Source organism: Pan troglodytes, chromosome 22 (assembly GCF_028858775.2).
Source record: "Pan troglodytes isolate AG18354 chromosome 22, NHGRI_mPanTro3-v2.0_pri, whole genome shotgun sequence".
In the NCBI taxonomy this organism is placed as follows: Eukaryota; Metazoa; Chordata; class Mammalia; order Primates; family Hominidae; genus Pan; species Pan troglodytes.
Window position 1 is genome coordinate 19,536,081 of NC_072420.2, and position 23,243 is coordinate 19,559,323.

Here is a 23,243-nt window from a genome sequence, read left to right on the forward strand (position 1 = left end):
CCATGGAATACTATGCAGCCATAAAAAATGATGAGTTCATATCCTTTGTAGGGACATGGATGAAATTGGAAACCATCATTCTCAGTAAACTATCGCAAGAACAAAAAACCAAACACCGCATATTCTCACTCATAGGTGGGAATTGAACAATGAGATCACATGGACACAGGAAGGGGAATATCATACTCTGGGGACTGTGGTGGGGAGGGGGGAGGGGGGAGGGATAGCATTGGGAGATATACCTAATGCTAGATGACGAGTTAGTGGGTGCAGCGCACCAGCATGGCACATGTATACATATGTAACTAACCTGCACAATGTGCACATGTACCCTAAAACTTAAAGTATAATAAAAAAAAAAAAAAAAAAAAAAAGAAAACCCCATTGTCTCGGCCTAAAATCTCCTTAAGCTGATAAGCAACTTCAGCAAAGTCTCAGGATACAAAATCTATGTGCAAAAATCACAGGCATTCCTATAAACAAGTAACAGACAAACAGAGAGCCAAATCATGAGTGAACTCCCATTCACAATTGTTACAAAGAAAATAAAGTACCTAGGAATACAACTTAAAAGGGATGTGAAGAACGTCTTCAAGGAGAACTACAAACCACTGCTTAACGAAATAAGAGAGGACACAAACAAATGGAAAAGCCTTCTATGCTCATGGATAGGAAGAATCAATATGGTGAAAATGGCCATACTGCCCAAAGTAATTTATACATGCAATGCTATTCCCATGAAGACACCCTTCACTTTCTTCACAGAATTAGAAAAAACTATTTTAAATTTCATATGGAACCAAAAAAGAGCACATATAGCCAAGACAATCCTAAGTGAAAAGAACAAAGCTGGAGGCATCACACTAACTGACTTCAAACTATACTACAAGGCTACAGTAACCAAAATAGCATGGTACTGGTACCAAAACAGATATATAGACCAATGGAACAGGAAATAAGCCTTAGAAATAACGTCACATATCTACAACCATCTGATCTTTGAAAAACCTGACAAAAACAAGCAACGAGGAAAGGATTCCCTATTTAATAAATGGTGTTGGGAAAACTGGCTAGCCATATGCAGAAAAGTGAAACTGGATCCCTTCCTTACACCTTATACAAAAATTAACTCAAGATGGATTAAAGACTTAAATGTAAGACCTAAAGCCAAAAAACCCCTAGAAGAAAACCTAGGCATTACCATTCAGGACATAGGCATGGGCAAACACTTCATGACTAAAACACCAAAAGCAATGGAAACAAAAGCCAAAATGGACAAATGGGATCTAATTAAACTAAACAGCTTCTGCACAGCAAAAAAAAAAAAAAAAAAAAAAAAAAAAAAAAAAAAAAAAAAAAAAAACCTACCGTCAAACTAAACAGGCAACCTACAGAATGGGAGAAAATTTTTGCAATCTATCCATCTAACAAAGGGCTAATATCTAGAATCTACAAGGAACTTAAACAAATATAGAAGAAAAAAACAACCCCATGAAAAAGTGGGCAAAGGATATGAACAGACACTTCTCAAAAGAAGACATTCATGTGGCCCACAAACATATGAAAAAAAGCTCAACATCACTGGTCACTAGAGAAATGCAAATCAAAACCACAATGAGATATCATCTCACACCAGTTAGAATGGTGATCATTGAAGTCAGGAAACAACAGATGCTGGAGAGGATGTGGAGAAACAGGAATGCTTGTACACAGTTGGTGACAGTGTAAATTAGTTCAACCATTGTGGAAGACAGTCTGGAGATTCCTCTAGGATCTAGAACCAGAAATACCATTTGACCCAGCAATCCCATTACTGGGTATATACCCAAAGGATTATAAATCATTCTACTATAAAGACACATGCACATGTATGTTTATTGCAGCACTGTTCACAATAGCAAAGACTTGGAACCAACCCAAATGCCCATCAATGATAGACTGGATAAAGAAAATGTGGCACATATACACCATGGAATACTATGCAGCCATAAAAAAGGATGTGTTCATGTCCTTTGCAGGGACATGGATGAAGCTGGAAACCATCATTCTCAGCAAACTAACACAGGAACAGAAAACCAAACACTGCATGTTCTCACTCATAAGTGGGAGCTGAACAATAAGAACACTTGGACATGGAGGGGAACATCACACGCCAGGGCCTGTCGATGGGTAGGGGGCTGGGGGAGGGATAGCATTAGGAGAAATACCTAATGTAGATGATGGGTTGATGGTGCAGCAAACCACCATGGCATGTGTATACCTATGTAACAAACCTGCACGTTCTGCACATGTATCCCAGAATGAAAAGTATAATAATAATAATAATAATAATAAACTAAGTTCCTACTTGCCTATCATGGAGCTATAATTTGAGGACAAGAATGCATTCTTTTGAGTAATAAGTCTTGATAAATCCAATACTGAGAAGAAAATAGCAGATAGAGTGGTTTACCTTTGATTATTTTATTAAAAAATACCTAACATATCAGAGTTTAAAAAATTGTCTGACTTGGAAAAATGTTTTAGGGAAGAGATGAAAAGGGAAGAAATAAAGTAGAATTCCTAAATCTAAAATATACAGATTCAATCAGTGGGGGAAAATTGTGTGTCTGTGTAAAGAGGAAGGTGGGGCCCAATCAGGAGCTAGAACGAGGGACCTAAGACTTTTGTTGTGGGAATGATAATATGATAAAGATATTTTATAATATTGTCCTATGGATGCTACCAATAAACGAATCTCAGAAGCTAGTGGAGTGAAAATAAATGGGAGATTATGGTTGCATGACCTGAGAGAAACTGAAAGTACGTCAAAAAGTGTATTTGTGTAGTTTTAGTTTTAGTTTTTTAAAACAGAAGAGAAAAAGAAAGACAAGAGAGGAGAGACAGAGAGACAGTGGAGGAAAAGAGAAAGAGAACTTTTGAAAGTTCCACAAAAAGTTGAAGAGACCATATTTACATAAAAATTACAAAATTATAGGATATATAGTTGGTTATTTAAACTCTACAGATTTCTATATTCAAAAGGATTACAACTTTTGAGGTCTTATGTTTGTTTTTAGGTCCTTAGAGATTTGGAAGGCTTACAATGACTATTGACAATCCCTATTTCAACCCACTCATTTTTGGACAAGAAACAGAGAGGCTCCTTTTGTGATATCAGTGAATGATTTAACCTCAGTGCTATAGCTTTTCCTCTATTCTCCCACTACAGCATCATACTGGCCAAATAGACAACTGCTTTATTTCAATTATGGTGACACATCAGCCAATTCAGGTTGGTATAATATTGATATACAATTGCAGGTTACTGAAGAAGATACTTCTCTTGTTTATTCATTATCTGTAATGTCTTTCACTAGCTCAGCCTCCTTAGACCTCTCTGGAGACTAATTTCTGGTGCATAAACAGAAGAGAGAAATCCAGGAAAGCACTTGGTTTTTCAAACAAACAAAAAAAATCAACAAAAAGTTTTGCCTTTTTTTATTTGCTTCATCAATTATTTCTACAAACTTTTATTATATACATTTAGAAGTCTTATATTTGATTTACAAATTGAGAAATGAACCACAGCTTCAAAAACATAATACAAGAAAAGCTTCAAAGGAGAATAATTGTTTTCTTTACCCACACCCAATGTTTTATTTATTTCATTTAGCAATAAACGAGTAATTGTACTTTGGGTATACACTTTGTCCCCTGCCTTTTAATTTACCCTCTATCATACCTCCAGGTGGTACCATATGTGATTCTACTTTGACGGTGCAAGCTGCACCCTGTTAGGTTTCAAAAATATGTTCTGGTAATAACTTTCAGTTTAGAAAAGCAAAACAAAATGTGGAGTACGCAGGCATAGTCATAAGTTACGACTTCCTCTGAATGAAAGAAATCATTCTAGTGCTAATAAAATTTGCATGTATATAAAGTAGAAAATCACATGCTTTAACATAAATACCGGAGGAAAAAGCAATTGCAGCTGGCTGTTGAAAGCCTTGGCTCTTATGTCCACCTGGCTAATGTATGCAGCCCTAACTACAGCTGCACTGCCAGCAGTTTTCCTTTATTTTTCAATTACAGTTTGGAGGCAGGAAGAGGGCATGTATATTATAGAATTCTTTTGGATGTAAATAAATGTTTGTAATAAAAGAAGGAGATCACTTCCTTCTTAAGTGCTTGAATGCCTAAATTTAGGCTTTGGGCTTTACAAAGTTATGGTTTATAGTTCCTTATCTAAATTTCATTATGCAATCTGATGTGTTCCATTTTAGAATTTTCCTGAGGTTCTGTTTATTGCCCTTGGCCTTCAGGCAACATTTTTTGTCACAAAAGAATTACCTAAATTATTAATATGCTCTGTTTTTTAGGATATAAAAATATTAAATTTTATATTTAGCTTCTGAAAATGATTGGGACAATTCTAGAAGCTTTGTAGTAAATCATCAGACAATTCCCCTCTGGTTTATGTTGTCTTGCTCCTCATATAAACTATTATTATAATATTCATTACAATTGTTCAAACTTTGATTTAAATCAGGAAGAAAGTATACAATACAAGAGCCAGATATTATGATAGATTTTAGTGGGGAGTTAATATAATTAAGGAGCAAAGTTATTTTGGGGATCCTCCTGTAAACTGATTTGTAATTTTGTGGGGAAGACAAACAAATATGCAGTAAGTAATTCACCCTATTTCTGTTGGCCATAAAAATAACTGTCTCATTATTGTAGCCTATCTCTGCAAATAGTCTTCTGTCTTTATTAAATAGTCTTGTACCTATATTAATGTCAAAAATAGCTCTATCTTTTTCCATGTTTCCAATAAGTAAATGATTCTGAATTTTCTCAATTACCTTGAAAGCAGAAATAGTAATAGAATCATTGTTAACCTTTGGTAAATTTCATAAATTGTCCTAAATATATTTTACATTGTTATTTACTCGGGTCTAAAACAAAGGAAAGATAGCCTAGTATTTTTGGTAAATTTTCTGGTGAACAAATCCACTAGAGTCATGAATACTATAGAGTCAGGAATACTGGAGCAAGTCAGGATTACTTTGAGAATAGCCTTTGTTCTCTTTTAATGAAGGTGTTACTAAGGCCTTGACATCAAGAAATCTCTACTTCCGTCATCTCTCTCCAACTTTTCTTTGGGCCTTCACATCTTCCTTAGTTAACTTTTTTCTTGCATACTATTCCATTCCATGTACTTGACCCTCCTATATTCCCTATCAATACAGAAAACAAAAAAATGGTATGCTTTTTAGGAGCCTCCCTGTCCTTGCAAACTGTCAAGAATATTGCACAAAGTGTCTATGAACTACAAATTTCTACTCAATTATACTGTATACCTAGGTCTAGATGACACAAAGAACTCTTACCCCAACCGAAAATAAATGAATTATAAGCAAATGCTGAGTTATTTCCCCCTCTGATACTCTGGGTGATGGTGTGTATAAAAGAAGCAGTATAAGAATATCTGAAAGTTTTAAAATTTATTTTTCAAAATTATGTTGGCAAGGTCTACCCAGAGATTTCATGTATATCTCAGTTGAGTTGCACAGACTCTTTATTCTCCTTTGTTGTTTTCTTTCCTTTGTTGTTGCAATTATCAATAGATAAACTTTATTTTACTTTGCCATTAGAAAGAGAGGAAAGGAAATATGAAAAAATGGGAGATAGAGAGGGCATATGATCTTATTCTGAATATTCAACATTTCAGAAAACAAGAGAGCCTCAAAATATAGTATAAAAAACTTTAAATTTATACAATGAAGTTTTTCCATGAAGATATTTTCCTCTTTGTGGAAAAAAGTATCCATAGAATGATTGTCTGGGGAACTGATTTTTGTATCTTTAAAAAGATTAGTCTAGAAATAGAAAAATCACAAGATACGTAAAAATTAGGATAATTTTTTTCAATACTTCTTACATCTCTATTACCCATGATAGTTGATATATGAAAGATGTCACTGAAACACCATTTTATACTGTGAAACAAAACTCCAAAGTGAACTATCAGAGATAGTTCACTCATTTTTTCTTGCCAAGGGCAGAAATTTGGGGTTTCAATAGAACTGTATTAAGGTTGCAAGATGTCTCTAAAAGGAAATTAAGCTGGTTTTGATAATAACAACAACAACAACAACAAAAAGAATGTCCTATTTGCAGATTTGTAATTCCATATCTATGATTTTTTCTATCAAGAGTATGTATATATGTTGCTATAGTGTTAGATGCATTATTGTTCCCCTACTTAGCCATCACTCTCTTGGTTATCTTAGCTGTTGTGTTTAGTATATAGAACTTTTTACAACCAAATAAAAGTTAATGGTCTAAATCTGTAACCATTTATTGTTGTAATTCCTGGAGGGATTGCTGTCTTCTTAATCTTTCAGTTTTGAAAAAAAAAAACAGCATAATATGGTGTTTTTCCTGGTTCCTAAAGCCTAAGTAATGTTTGCTCAAGCTGGCAAACCTGCAGTGCAGAAATAAGGATACCTCAAAGAATGAGTATGTGGGATAGACACAGTGTCTTACACAATCCTATAAATAATCCATATTTTTGAAAACTTAATGATAATTTTTATAGAAACTTTTGCAACCAGCCACTCAAATGGCAAAATCACTTGCAGTGTTAAAATTCTGCATGCCCATACCATAGGCAAAATCAATGCAAAAAGTTGTCTGCTCCTGTAGATCTTTGCTTCCTTTCTCTGCCAGTTAGAAACTAGAAATGGTTTTATAGCTTGGCCACAGATGAAGGCAAAAAAAAAAAAGGCAGGATAATTCACCACAGCCAATAACATGAAGGGAATCAGCGAATCAACACTCACGGTGGTTGGCCTGATGAGGTGAGGGTGAAGAGCAAGAGAGTGTGGACATGCCTTTTTGTGTAACAGTTGGCTGAAGCAAACTGATTAAATGGAAAGTAAAAGGAAAATCATAGGGAGAGACAGAATAATCCATTTTTTTCTCAAGATGAAATGGCTTCAGTCAGAAGTTGCTTTAGAAGAAGATCTCATTACATAAATAACAAAATCAAGATGGAAAGTTTAGGTTATATAAACATTAAGAAATAATTGTTGCATCAGAAAAACATACACCTTTAAGAAGGATTACCTGTGATTTTATTTTCATATCACTAAAAAGAAATTTTTTTTTGTTCTATGAGAAAAGAGGCTGGAGGTAGAAGTAATAAATAAGTCTCATAGTGTGCATGTCATACCTTAACCAAACTAGCCTGAAATTAAATAAATGTATGTTCTAAAAATGAACTTCTCCCTTTTAGCCTATGGGGTTCAATTCAGGTAGCCAATTATTTGAGTGATATTTCTAAAAATACAGGATACATAGTAAGGGTGCAAATTTAAAGCTAAAAGAATTTTATATATATATATATACACACACATACACACACATATATAATCATTTAATTGGCTAGGTTTGTATTAACTTCATGATATTCAAAGAACTAGCTTAAAATAATTTCACAAATCACTACAATAAATAAAGTGCTTGATGAGTCTAAATTATTGGTACAGGTCCAAAGAAAGCAAAAAATGAGGCTATGACAGAGAGCAGAATTAGAAAGGAAATATTTGCCCAGTGATGCAATTAAAATACATTAAAATTTTAAGTACAGCAAATCAGTGGGAAAAGAAAAAGAAACTGAGTAGCTACTAAAATCAATGAATGGACATATTTGAAGTTAGGGCTATAAGAAAAACTGCAGTATAATTATTTAATGTATCAATGACCTTGTTGAAAATGTGAACAGTAGGTAGTTATTCCAATAAGAAGGCACAATAATAGCACGTAAGATTGGTAAGATTCATTTAATAAGGCATGTGATTATAGTGATAACTACTACAAGATGGATGTTATTGTTTGTATCCAAATGAATTCCATTAGAATCACTTTAAAGGACTAGGATAAGAAATCTGTTCAAGCTGTTGTCCTAGCTCAATGTTTGAAATCCCAAGGGAGAGAGGTAATAAATAAGTTAAATGCAATAACAAAGCACCCTTATCTAAAGCTGAGTTCCTGGAGTAGCATAAAAATCAGAAGCTCTTTATGCTGGGATGGATTTTTCAAAGTACAAGTTTCTCCTTGCCTTTTAATAAGTATCTGGATAAAAGACAAGGGAGGTCATTGGCCAAAGGGGAAAATAGTATGATTTATTTTAAAATTTAGTTAGTAGAATGTTATTTTATAAAATCTGCATTTGGTTATTAGAACCCTGAAATTTTTCCTTACATTTATTAATGAAATCTGCAGGTTATATCCATAACCATGACCAAGGCCAGTCAGTTGTATCGATTATGATCAGGAAAAGCATACTAAATAGATCAAAAAAGAACCTCATAATATATGAATGAACAGGCAACAGGTCCAACTTTGACCTTTCTTAGAACAATCCTATAATATTTTACTTTACTACCTTTCTTTTTATTTTACCCATTATAAGTTGATGTGTGTTATTTTAATCATTCACAAGGTTACCTGTTTTCACATAAATATTCAGAATAAAATATTTAAGAAGGATTCTTATAGCAGCTCTAGGGAATTGGACCTGAGAAGTATTTTTTTCTAAAAGAGAAGGTAAAATTAGTTGTGCAACTGATAATACCACCCATTCACATCCTAAGAATATCAACTTCTAATTTTTCTTTTTTATGTTTTTGCCTGCATATTGTAATTCATTATTAAGTAAGGAGATTTTTTAAAAATACATTGTTATAATCTCCTTGTTAATGCAGTTTTTCTCATTAATGAACAGGAAAATTCACTTTATTGATATAATTTACTATTCACTTTTTCTTAACTGTTTCAGCTAGTTTGCCATCAAGGGTTTGTCCTGTCTTGGTCAGTCTCATTCGTATGTGATTGACTACAGATGGTATTAAATAGACAGATGGTATTAAACAAAGACTAGAAGCTAGTGATCATTAAGTTATTCAATGCTCCTACTTTCAAAGGGGCAGTTTTTCACTACACTGTCATCCTTTTTATAATATAAAGTTGCATATATATCCATATATGTTATATATATCCATATATCTCTGTATGTGGGTATTCCTATATCCATATCTCATATCTCCATCTATACGTATATGTGTATTTCTATACACCCAATAGCCAGAGAGATACATATAGGTAGATAAGTAGGCAGAGATATTAAAAAAGATATACATTTTGCTATTTTTTTTTTTTGAGATGGAGTTTCACTCTTATTGCCCGGGCTGGAGTGCTATGGCTCAATCTTTGCTCACTGCAACCTCCGCCTCCTGGGTTCAAGTGATTCTCCTGCCCCAGTCTCCCAAGTAGCTGGGATTACAGACTTGCATCACCATGCCCAGCTAATTTTGTATTTTTAGTAGAGATGGGGTTTCACTATGTTGGTCAGGCTGGTCTCAAACTCCTGACCTCAGGTGATCCATCCACCTCGGCCTCCCAAAGTGCTCAGATTACAGGTGTGAGCCACCGCACCTGGCCTAAATTTTGCCATGTTTATATATGAATAAAGTGCATGAAATGCAAGGTGGCTGTTATGATCAACAAAGAGAATTCTTCAAAGAAGCTAGTAAGAGCTAAATAGCCAAAAGCTGAGAAGATCAGAACAAAAGATGTTATTGGGTTCTAGTACTCTTAAGATCTATGTTTCTCCCTTCCAATTATTTACTTCATAGAAAAGGCGGTCAGATTATCCTAGTCTGACTGAGGCTACACAAACCCGTCTTTATTTTCTGTGTAGTGGGGCAATGGTCATGGAGCTCAGACACAGGTACAAGAGCTCAATCTCAGATTATTAGAATCATGACGAATTTATCAGCCTCTCCAAAGACATTTACTTCATGTGAGTTAGATGAGATTATACAGCTACGTGGTCTAGGAAGATGTGAGACCATAATATAGAGCGCCCCCACTTCAGTATTCTCCCTCATAATGACACTTTTAACATTATTTCTAGGACAGCTGGGACCTAAGCCCATTGTTTTGTTTTTTTCCAATAGAGGCTGTAAATTATTATGCAGTAATGTATCAATCCAATAGAGATTCGATTTTTTATTTGACTTCAGTCATGTATAAATGCCAATCCCAAACTACTCCTTTTCAGAGTTGATTCCTATTCTATTAGCTTTTAAAACTGATATAAAGATTGAGCTAAAAAAAAGTCTATCTTTAGAATGTCAGATGTAATGAAACATAAAGAAATAAAAAACAAGTCAGGCAACAGTGGCTTGCAATTTGGGAGGCCAAGGTGCGAGGATCGCTTGAGGACACACACGTTTGAGACCAGCCTGGGCAACCTGGCAAAACCTCATCTCTACTAAAAATACGAAAATTAGCCAGGTGTGGTGTCGCGGGCCTGTAGTCCCAGCTACTCGGTAGTCTGAGGTGGGAGGATCACTTGAACCCAGGTGGTTGAGGCTGCAGTGAGCCATGATAATGCCACTGCACTCCAGCCTGGATGACAGAGCAAGACTCTGTCTCAAAAAATTTTCTTCTTTGATTGAAAGTTTTTCCTCCCAGTCATTTCAAAAAGAGGGAGAAATAAAAGGAGATTTCAATAAAAATGCTGATTATTTCCTGTTAATTTTGAATAAATGATATAGGTTGTTTGGCTGAAAACTGCCCTTTAAGCTCGCTTCATTAGTCACGACTAGCATGTGCTATAATTTAGAGACAAAGCCCACATAGTACAAACAAGGGAGCAATTACTTTGGCTTAAAGCTTGTAGTGCTTTGAACTTTATTTTTTCTCTAACAAGATCACTTTTGGACTTTGTACAGATTTTATTTTCTCACATAAAATTATGTCCTTATCTACATTTATTAAATGTAAGATTTAATTTTATTGACAGAAATATAGAAATGCTACATTAATTGCCAAGGGCTGGGTGATGCAGAATATGGTAAGTTAAGTATTAATGAGAATTGTATTTTACTGTGTTCCAAGAGCCAAAGAAGTGTTTGACATAATATTTATGAGTCTGAATTATAGGAACATTCTAACAGCATTAAGAAATCATATACGAAAAAAAATTATATGCCATAAAACTGTTTTATCTGAATCATATTTCTTAGTATTCTTCTCTATTAAACAGCTGACTTAGGGCTTTAGAATATCCTGAGAAATGATGTCCTTCTAAGTGGGATTTATAAATACTTCTTGACAAGAAAAGATACATTTACTCCAATTTTTAGCATGTGTTATTTTATGACCTCAAATTGCAACCCTAGATTTTTTCCCTTATTGAAATATTTTTAGATTTCTGGTAGAAAAATGTATTTCAAATCATTGTGCAAGAGAAATATTTCTTTAAAGGGGAAATGAACTATAATATTAAAAAGAGACAAGCTTTTGGGGGGTTTTTGCAATCTGTTTAACAGGAGAAATAAAAAATACATGAAAACATTTTTGTGCTTGAAACGAACTATTTTATGCTAAAGTGAAACTGTCAAAATCAGCAAATATTTATTGGGCATCTCTGTGTTTAAGAAACTCTTCATATATCCATATATGTCATATATATCCATGTAGATAGATGGATTTCCATATACCCATGTCATCACAGCTCCGTGCTGTGGGTTTACAGAACCTAAAGAAAAACATTGCTGCATTAAAAATAACTTACAAGAAAAGGCTTTCATACCAATTATAGTAGACCACTTATAAGGATTTCTAGGCACAGTAAAGTAGCATAGTACTTGACTAATGGTTAGATAATAATAATGCCATTAATTTGCAGAAGTCAGTCTCAGGGCTGGTCAGTGCAGTGAGTGGGTACTTCTGCAATTCTCTCTCTCTTTTTTTTTTATTCCAATAAGGCTGTGCTAACTCCAAATGCCACATTCTCCCATTACAATGCATAACACTGGAAGAAAAAAGAGTAGAAAAGGGAAACTCTATTACCCTATATTTTTCTTTAAACAGTGAAAAGTGTTTCTGAAAAGCGCTTATCTGACTTGCAGAGTAATGAGGGCAAAAGTTAATATGATACGCCTTGACCAGTGGCTCTTAAAGTGTCATCTATGGTAACTTGTTAGAAATCCAAATTTTCAGGTTCCAAACCAATCTTACTGAGTTAGAAACTGGCAGTGGAGCCTGCAGATGATTAACAAGCTCCTCAGAACATTTTGAAGTACTCTAATGTTTGAGAATTACTGCGTTATACCAATTGTGACTCACTTCCAGCGGCTGGATATGAATTGGAGTAAGGTCTCTAATCATACATTTCAGAATTCTCACTGAACTCTAGGCTGTTCTGCATTTTTCGTGTGACTTGAAATAACAATTAGAAGTCATCAAAGGCCATCACATTTATAGATAGAAAGTTCATACAAATGATAGAGTCCATTATTATAAGATATCATTTCTCCTTTAGGGCTTTTAGTTGCAAGTAACAAACATGGAAATTTAACTGAAACTGGCTTGAACAGAAAAGGAGTAGAGAAGGGACTCATGTAATTCAGGTCATGTAGGGTCTTATTAAGAAACTCAAGTGACAGACACAGTCATAGCTGGGCTTAGATCTTTTCTCTTCCAGGCTGGCTTTACTCATGGCACTGGTTTCTAGGAGCTCCAGGATGGCATTTATCAAAGTGCAAATCTAGAGAAAATATAAAGTTTACTTTCACTTACTGAAGAGTCTGATTGAAGATTATATACTATATGTTGTTCATAATTCCTTCCTGAATAATCACCCTTACTGTAGCAATGTTTTAGGCTGTTTATCTCAGATCCAATTATATGCCCATTTTCAGACATGGGAATAGATTTAGACTCCAATCCTGTGTTTAAAAATGTGGTTATCACCCACAATTAGGAAAGGTTCCTTAATCCCAAGAGTGAAGGGACTTGAGGTGGCAAAAGTAAATTATGGCCATTTAAATCTATAAAGTCATCTGTGAGGAATCGAATACATAAAAGTCAATAACTAATCCTACCTTGGGTCCATAAGTGCCCCTGTGTATATACAAGAGGTTGAAATCTCTTAATCATGATTATGGAAAGGTAAATGATGTTTTTTTCCAGAGTAAAGTCAATATACATTGACTACATGATGCAGTAGCTAGAAACGTTAAAGCAGCCTTTGGAAATTAGTTTTAAGGCATGTTTCCTTTTTAGTACTTAAATCTCAAATGAATCATTTTCATGTCTCCATCTACACCGTCCCTACCCAGTTTGATTATCTCCCATCTTGGTTATGCTGTTCGTCCCTTGCTTTAATTTTAATCCTTCTCTATTCTAGCCTCTAGGGTATCAGATTGTTTCAGACAACTTTTTATTTTGGAATTCATTTATACTTACAGAAATAAATAGGGTAATACAGAAAGTTCTGTTGTACCCCTCTTCCAGTTTCACCCTTTATTACCACCTCACAGTACCCTGGTATATTCATCGAAACTAAGATTTCAACAATGGTGGATTATTTTATGTGAACTCCAGACATTAATTGGATTTCACCAGTTTTTCCACAAACATCCTCTGTTTCAGAACCTGATACAGAGTACCACATGGCATTTACTTGTCATGTCTCTCCAGTCTCCTCTAATCTGTGAGAGTTTCTCAGTCTTCCCTTGTTTCCTTGTCATCAGACTTGGAATTGTCTGATGTTTTCCTCATGGTTAGATTGAGGTTATAGATTCTTGGAAAGAACATGTCAGAGGTGAAGCAATCTTCTCACATTTTATGAGGGAACACACAATGTCAACATAAAATTATTGGTGAGATTAACCTTTACAATTTGATTAAGATAGTTTTTACCATGTTTCTCTATTTCTCAACTATAAAATTCCTATTTCCCCTTTCAACACCCTCCAGACTCTCACAGATATACAGGTGGAATATTCCTTATTCCAAATACTTGAGAACAGAACTCTTTCATATGTCAGATTTCTTTTGGATTTTGGATATTTGCATTATACTTACTGGTTGAGCATCCCACATCTGAAAATCTGAAATTGGAAAAGCTCCAGTGAGCATTCATTTGATGGTTATATTCCCACTGAAAAAGTTTCAGATGTTTGATTTTTGGATTTGGAATGTTCAATCTGTATATATCAGGTTTAAAAAAATGCTAAGATTTCTTTCTGCATAATACTTTCATATGTCCATGGCCCTTAAAGTTGGAAGTTCCTGTGATTGGAATCTACACATACATGCATACAAATACATACATTCATAAACAAATGCATATACACTAATTTTAATGTCAAATGTGGCATATTCAGAATTCACCAAAACTTAGGAAATGATAGTATTAATAATCAAGCCAAACTTTTGTCTGTGAAAGACTGTCAGGCCATTGGTGATTAAAATTTGTTTACTACCTAACTGGGCATCATAGTCAATAGGATAGTTCTGAGTCACAAATGCATCATGGCAATTTTCTTTCATAGTCAATTCCAGCCTTTAGGGACTAAAGAAAAATATGTTATTTACAAGAAAACAAACAAACAAACAACCCCATCAAAAAGTGGGCAAAAGATATGAACAGACACTTCTCAAAAGAAGACATTTATGTGGCCCACAAACATGAAAAAAAGCTCATCATCACTGGTCACTAGAGAAATGCAAATCAAAACCACAATGAGATACCATCTTATACCAGTTAGAATGGCGATCATTAAAAAGTCAGGAAACAACAGATGCTGGAGAGGATGTGGAGAAATAGGAATGCTTTTAAAATATTGGTGGGATGGTAAATTAGTTCAGCCATTGTGGAAGACAGTGTGGCAATTCCTCAAGGATCTAGAACTAGAAATACCATTTGACCCAGCAATCACATTACTGGGTATATACCCAAAGGATGATAAATCATTCTACTACAAAGAAACAGGCACGTGTATGTTTATTGCAGCACTGTTCACAATAGCAAAGACTTGGAACCAACCCAAATGCCCATCAATGATAGACTGGATAAAGAAAATGTGGCACATGTACACCATGGAATACTATGCAGCCATGAAAAAGGATGAGTTCATGTCCTTTGCAGGGACATGGAGGAAGCTAGAAACCATCATTCTCAGCAAACCAACACAGGAACAGAAAACCAAACACCACGTATTCTCACTCATAAGTGGGAGCTGAATATTTCTTTCAAATATCTGTTCTAATAATACGATGGCCAGTCATCACAGTTTGCACAGTATTATGCTGGTTTTAGTATCTGAATTCTCTCATCCTGGGAAAACTTTTAGTCTTGTTCATGTATGGATTTTTAAACAACCAGCTCACGTTCTCTTAGGTGGTGCTGTAGGTTGACAAAGACTCTCTTACAATATAGTCTCCAGGAGATTTTAGTAGACTTTCTATAATCTACCCAGGCCATGGTTTAGTGAGATTATGTCATGTGAACTGTATATGCACCAATATTTGAAGGCATCTACAAACATTTTTTTTATTTAAACCAGCATCAAATTCTACCAAACCCGGCAAGTTTAGTTTGTAAGTAAAGATGAAATGACTGGACATTCTAAATGGATGGACTTTGAGTTCTTTTGTCAGGGTACTCATGATGATGCAGACTTACCTATATGCTCTCACCTTGCCTCCCTGGTGACCTGCATGATTTATTTGTCAGAGAAAATGACTACCTTAAATCTAAGCAATGGGTAGTTATCAAATCTAAAAAAAATCTATGTGACTCAAAGGGAATTTAAATTCATGACTCTGCTTCATAAATACTAATCTCAAAGCAAGTCAACAAGATAAAAGATATTAACTCTTGTCCCATCTTCATGTGGCTCTTGTTGTATTACTAAGGGTCATTGGAGGCTGCCTAGCTAGTCACTATTCTGAAAATGAGACTGACATTAATCAAAAAGATAGCATAACGAAAGAGCAAAAGGGAACAACTTGTTCTAATCAACATTGAGTCATTGATAACTCCACTAATCGAACTCAAACAAGTCTGAAATACTGTGGTCTTGGAATCAAACTTGAAACCAGAGGCAGAGTAATGCCTGATACAATGAAATCCAAGCTCAGATTACTAGGATTTGTATCCTGACTCTACCATTTGGCAACTGTGTCCTCTGGAAAGTTATTTAACTTTTCTGGAACTTCGTTTCCCAATTTATAAAGTACTATTCCTAAGAGTCCCTCCCTTATTTCATCACAGGTACACCGACTTCATCTATTTTCCTAACTCTTCTGAGCTTCTGTTGGCTCACTTGCGAATTACTGGCTTTGACTGCCTCAATTGAGTGTTGTCAGGATAAAACAGAATAATGTATGCAAAGACTCCAACCCACAGTATTATTATTATTCAGTAGGTTATAGAGGTGTTATACATAATTTGTTTTTCCCTAATAAATAAAAATGTGAACATGTGATTTATCATGTTAAACATAATTTTCAGTTGTAAAACAATTTATGTTGCGACGTGATGTATCTTTTGCTGATGCGTGCTTGATGTCAGGGGCACGGGGCATTGCACGTTAAACTTTGTACACAAATTATTAATGTCAAAAATAAAACCTACAGAAGACGGATTAGAAAATAAATATTTTTATCTTGAGATAAACAAAAAATCCAAGTCCTAATCACCTACATATTTTCAGCCACATGTGCAGTTCTATTAGTAAAACTCTCTCTCTTACTAAGGAGTAAAATTACATTTTACTCCTTTCTCCTATTTTAACCTAAAACGATCTCTCCTAATCTTTGCATAGCAATAATAGGTAGGTAATACATTAAAAACATCCTTTAATCAAAAGTCTATTTCAAAGTTTTACAACCACAAGTCAAATTTGTTTTCTGAGGGAATTAATCTTAATTTATATAATCAAAAACAATAGACGCAGGAGGAAAACATGAAAGCAAATTCTGAGGAAATATTTGTTTCATAGATTCAGGAAAACATTTTTCTTCAGATATGACTGAATAGTAATAATTTTTGTCTTACAGTTCTTTCACTTGCTTTACTTCAGCAATTACATTAGCATTAATATAATTTTATCTACGATATATTATTTCAATTATTTTATATACATCTTCACTTCTAATTTTTCTAAATATACTTATTGTATTGCTTCACTTTTTTCATTTTCTTCTCATCATATTAACCAACTTAAATTATAATATAAATAATTTCGATAGAGAGAATAGGAACATTATCCAATATGAACACCCATTTTGATGAAATTCCTGAGAATTAAATCTTCCAAAAACTTTATACATTTAAATCAGAATTTTTACACTTCTAAAAATAGCATCTTAAAATATATTCAAATAAGCATGTAATCTTAAAATTATTAGTTTTCTTTAGACAATAGGGTATGGCGACTATATTTAGCAACAATATATTATATATTTTAAAGTTGCTAGAAGAGAAGACTTGAATTTTTCACAAATATACAAATGATAAACACTCAAAGTGATGGATGCCTCAAATACCCTGACTGATCATTACACGTCTATGCATGTAACAAAATACCACATGCACCCCATAAATAAGTAAAATATTATGTACCAATAAAATTAGTTTTCTCCTAGTTTTTTTTATTTAATTTTATATTCCTTCAATTTTTTTTTGTAATTGCTATATTGGTTAGGGTATACATAGGAGAAATGATATGATTTCACCTATTGAGGAAAATATTTTGTGTGATTTTTTAAAATTCCAAATGAAGCTTATTTAAATTGTCTGTGCCTTGGTGTGCTTTTTTCCTTATATTAGTCTAGGAAATCTCAATTCAACTGAAACACCTTCTTTCTAACTTGTTTTATCTTATCTAACTTATCTAGCTTACTTTCTCTTTCTAACTTACTTTATCCTAGTGCTCTTGAATCTATTAATATGTAACCATTTCCTTACTGAGAGTCAGTTAAACAAGACTTCTTTATAACCTCTTTGTCTCTTTGCTTCCATTCTTTTAGATTATTGTTAAATTACTGGGTCCCAGGTGCAAGGCTTATTCTTTCCAAACAGCTGTGATTAGTGGAATACTATTAGTATCTATATTATTCATATGTGATTTAATCATAGAAATTCCAGTTTTACCTCACTAGAATTGTTAGATGAAATTTCTACATTCCCTATCATTTTACTTGTAACAATTTCCTTTTCAATTCTCAAAAATAATTTCTAATGTATATTTTCCTTTGCTTCTTTTAGTTTTGATCAAAGCACACTGAGTTCAGATAAAATGTGAGTTTCCAGCAGGGAAAAGGCATGGGTATCCTTTCCTTGCCATTGCTATTTATTATTTTTCCAGACAGCAGTTCGGTTCTCTACACCCTGGGCTATTTCTCAACTGAAATAGATTGTACTCTGAAGTTCAGCAACTGCTTGTGATTCAGCCCTTTGGTTCTAACATTAGAGTTTTGGTTTTAACATTTGCTACTCCATGATATTTTTGAGACCCAGGGCAAATCTGTAAAGGTGTTTGCTGTAATTTCTTCCTTTGTAGTTTACATAGCGTAACATTTTTATTGGCAAACCTGTAAAATTCCTTCAGAAAATTACAAATACAAGCCTTGATTAGAGATTTGGGTATTTGTCTAATATGTCTGTGTGCATTATTCATAGCTGTATACATAATAAGAATAGTAAAAATATATCTGGATATTATTTCAACATTTTTCCTTGAAGTAATTGTGTGATAATTGACAACTCATCTCACTTTTCTAGACTTTTAAATATATTTTTAAGGTACAGCATTTATACAAAAAATGCACAAATCATCATGCATATCTTTATGAATTTTCACAAGGTTACTACACCAATGTAACCAGAATCAAACAGAGAAAATATACCAGCATCACAGAAACTTCTCTTGTGTCCACTTCCAGTAACTGAGAATTATGGATAACCAATATGCCAACACCTAAACAACAGATTAACTGATCTTGTTTAGTAATCCTCATTTTTTATTTTATATGACTGGAATCACACAGAATACATTACTAGGTGCCCTCTTTTCCTCAAAAAGTTACCTTTGTAATATTTATCCATGTTGTTGCATAGTTGTAGTTTACTTATTTTCATTCTTTACAGTATTCCATTGTGTAACCATACCACAATCTATTTAGTTATTCTTAGAATGTATTTGCTTTCTGGTAAACTAGGAAATCGTTTCCTAAAATAAATGTCAAGTCAGACGATGTAAGTACATTTTTAATTCTAGTACTGAATTTACTCACAATTCAGAGGATACGATAGCAAAACAAAAGCTTAGTCTTTAAGGAGGTCCATGACTATCAATGCTACTCCCACAATGCCTTTTATCTCTTGTATTAGGCCATGTTCTGGTTTAAGTTTAACATAAAAAGTTTAGGCAATATTTTTGCTAGGGTATTTGTTTAGTAGCATAATTGTAGAAGGATTTAATCAGACTATTTCCTTTTCAAGTATCCACATTAAAGGGAGAAAAATAGGCTACAAGTCTCCTTCTAACCTTGATCTTTTCCTTCTCCCTAAAAAAAAGTTTTTATTCATTCATTCATTCATTCATCTGTTCTTTTTTATACCTTCTATTTATATATGCAGACTAGCATACTTTTATATATGTAGTGATCAGGACATTATGTTTTTCTAGTTGGATTTCCAGTTGCCACAGTACCATTTATTAAAAAGAATTATCTTTTAATAAAGAATTCATTGTCATAAATAAGGTGATTATATATGGGTGAATCTGTTTCTGTGCTCTATATTCTGTTCCCACTCTCTATTTTCTTCCATAATTACCTAGCATCATTGGTAAATTGTCTTAATTACTACAGGTTTATCCAATATCTGCCACTGTATTTTTTCTGTTTTTATCTTTCTTCTGTAAGGTTGCCTTAACTGTCCTTAGCTCCTTGCATTAATTCATAAATTTTATAATCAAATTTTCATTTTCCTCATGAATAAGAGATTTTAAAAAATCAGATTGGGTAGAACTGTCACCTTTCTGATACTGATTGTTTTAATTCATTGAGTTAAGTCCTTTATTTTTGTTATTTGTGTTTTAATGTTTTAATATAGTTCTTATACATGTTTTGTTAAAACTATGATCTTTTTGGTATTTGTTGCTATTATAAAGATTATCTTTTAAAATTTTACTCTAATGTCTTTGTAATTGGTAAACAAAATGAATACCATTTACTTTTACATATTTACTTGTATCCAATAAATTGTTAAATTAATAAATATCCTATGTACACAAATAATTTCATCTGTGAATAATGATAGTTTTTTCCTCTTTATTTCAATCTTTATGTATTTTTTCTTGCCTTATTATATTAGCTAAGACCCTCAGTTCAATGTAGAAAAGACAAGGTGATAGTAAATATTTTTTTCATCCTTGATGTCATCGGGAAATACTCTTAATATTTAGTGTAATATTAACTATTGGCCTTTTGTAGATAGCTTTTTATCAGGTTAGAGAAATTTCACACTATTCATTTTTTGCTAAGTAATCTTTTTTGTTTGTTTTGGTTGTTTCTAATCATGTATAGTTATAAAATTTTTTTCAGATGACTTTTCAGCATCTGTCAAAATAATTACATAGTTTCTCTTCTTTATTCTTTTGACATGGTGAATAATATTGACTTATGAATCTTAACTTCCCTTGAATTCCTGAAACAAGCCATATTTTGTCATAATTTACTGTAATTCTTTATTGTGTTAGTCTGTTCTCACACTGCTAATAAAGACATACCCAAGACTCGATCATTTATAAAGGAAAGAGGTTTAATTGACTCACAGTTCCACATGGCTGGAGAGGCCTCACAGTCATGGCAGAAGGCGAACGAGGAGCAAATTCACTTCTTACATGGTGACAGGCAAGAGAGCTTGTGCAGGAGAACTCACATTTATAAAACCATCAGATCTCGTGAGAGTTATTCACTACCACGAGAACAGTATGGGGGAAACTGCTCCCATGATTCAATTATCTCCACCTGGGCCCGTACTTGACATGTGGAGATTATTACAATTCTGGATGAGATTTGTGTGGGAACACAGCCAAATCCTATCATTTATATATATTCTTAGGCCTAATTGAGTAATATTTTGTTTCTAAGACAGATCTGTAACTGTCCTTTTGTCTCACAACTTTTCAGATATTAATCTCAAGATGATAGCTTCATGAACTTTTGTAACTCCGGAAGATCATTCAAAAACATTTGGAAATTCTGTATATCTGTGTTATTTCCATTTTAAGTATTTTAAAGAAATTCCTGGGGAAGCCATTTGATTCTAGGATTGGACTCAAGTTTTTAAAGTATTGCTAGTAGTATCATAGTGTTAAATGTTATAGGCTAACATATAATGAACTCTTATTTTGTTCCAGGAAAAATACTGACATAGGTTATCTTATTTTTTCTGCACAGAAACTCTGTGAGGTATTATTATTATTTTGAAAACTTGAGAATTGAAGTTTAAGGAGGATAAGCAACTTGCCCAAAGTGACACAGGTAGTTATTAAAAGAAGTTACTACACGTCTTCTGAGATCCCTCCTTGTTCCACAGTTCGTAGAAGAACATGTTTCCATTTTCTTGCTCTCTGGTAACAAACAAAATGCAAGCAAGTCACCAATGGCCTCAGCTGAATGTTACTTTATAATGCACTTCATTCTCTAAAACACTCACCCTTCCACTGTTAACATCCTTCCCGATCATTCCTATTATACTCCCTGGAAGCACATTTTCTGATAAATATAAAAATGAAAGTCAATATAAAAACAAAATACTTCAATTTCTTCCACATTTTCATAGAGTACTTTCTGAACCATTGTGTATTAGTTGAACTCCAAATGTATCCTGAAAATGGCATTTCCCTTAAACCTTTTTATTGTGGCTACTCATTTTCCTGTCCCATCTTCAATGAAGGGACTAAATCATTTCAGCATTGTTTTTTTTTTTTTTTTTTTTTTTGCTGGTCTCCTATTTCTACTTTCAAACACTTTGGTGCAACATTTTGCACAATCTCTTGGAAGTTCATGCTCAATAATAATACCACCAGCTGTGGGTATTTGTTGTCATAATATATTGATCATTTCTCCAAAGAGATTGAGGAATATCACACTTGGATAACAGTCATTTGATTCTTCCATTTCTTCTTTTCTAAATTCGTATTGGATTACTTCAATATACATAAATAGGATCTACCAAATACTCTATTAGCATAACTCTTGAAATCATCAACTTTCACTTCAGTTTCACTCTGCTTCTAAAATGATCCTAGGTTGGGCCATGCTCCTTTATCTAGGGCTCTTATACTTATTATCTCAAATTTCAACACCTTGTTTTCGAAATATAACCTATTTGCCTTTCTGGCTATCATTTGTCCCTTAATCTAGGGCATATTTCCTTTGACAACAGTGGGATCTTCTGTGTCATTTCAACCATTTTCATTAGAGCATCTGCATCCTTTGATTTTCACAACATGAAAAAATCAGAGCTCTGAGTATTGGTTAATAAAAACTGTCTCCTTTTCCACTACAACAGCAGAATGCCCACTTTCATAAGGGAAAATACAGAAGAGTCCTTTGAACTGGTACCGTCTACATATAACTTCTGCAGTTTCCTCAGTGGTTCTGAGAAAGAATTTGCTAACTGGCGAACTTTTTTTTTTCTATTTCCCCAGTGGCAATTTTAATTATTCACTGTGTCTTCACAGTTGTTTTCCATGATCTTTCAACTTTCATTTTTAGCTGATGTTCTTGCCCAACTACTTCACTTGGAATAAAACAAGATTAGGTTAAAAAGATCTATCAATTTCTCATATTAAAATATGAAGACTCCCATCTGTAGCCGCAATGACACTATATTTATTTTTCCATTGTTATCGGTAAAAATGTCTTTCCACTTATGTGCCTGAAATTATTCCCTCCCTTACTTGCCTAGGGGACTTTTTCTGTCAATTCTCTCCTTCATTATTTATCCAGAATATAATTATTTAATTCTTACTGTGTAATTAACACATCACTAGATGTTTTGGATATATTGGTGAACAAAATAGAAAAACAATGTTTTATCTTGATAGGTAAATTATAATGGGAAGGAGAGGATAAATACTAAACAATAAATAATAAATAAATACAGATAATAGAATATTAGAAGCTGGCAGTTTTGGAAATAGAGTAAATCACAGTAAAGAAAATCAGGGGTATTTGAAGAGGGCTGAGAAGGTTACAGTATTTAATAGGGTATTATAATTGACTACATTGAGAATGTAAATCTTAAGCAAAAAGATGATTTGATAAGGAATTTATGAAATTATACAGGGATGCATTTCTGGCAGAGGTAA

At 33.6% G+C, this 23,243-nt stretch overlaps 1 protein-coding gene across 1 annotated transcript in view; it reads right to left on the bottom strand.

The window, feature by feature from the left end:
* The window catches only part of TMPRSS15 (transmembrane serine protease 15), a 214,670-nt gene extending 193,663 nt beyond the window's left edge, over nt 1-21,007 (bottom strand). Inside the window, exon 1 of the mRNA XM_063803339.1 lies at nt 20,697-21,007. The gene's annotated coding sequence lies outside the window, so the exon portion shown is untranslated. The remainder of the gene's footprint in view (nt 1-20,696) is intronic.
* Nucleotides 21,008-23,243: the final 2,236 nt, after the last annotated feature.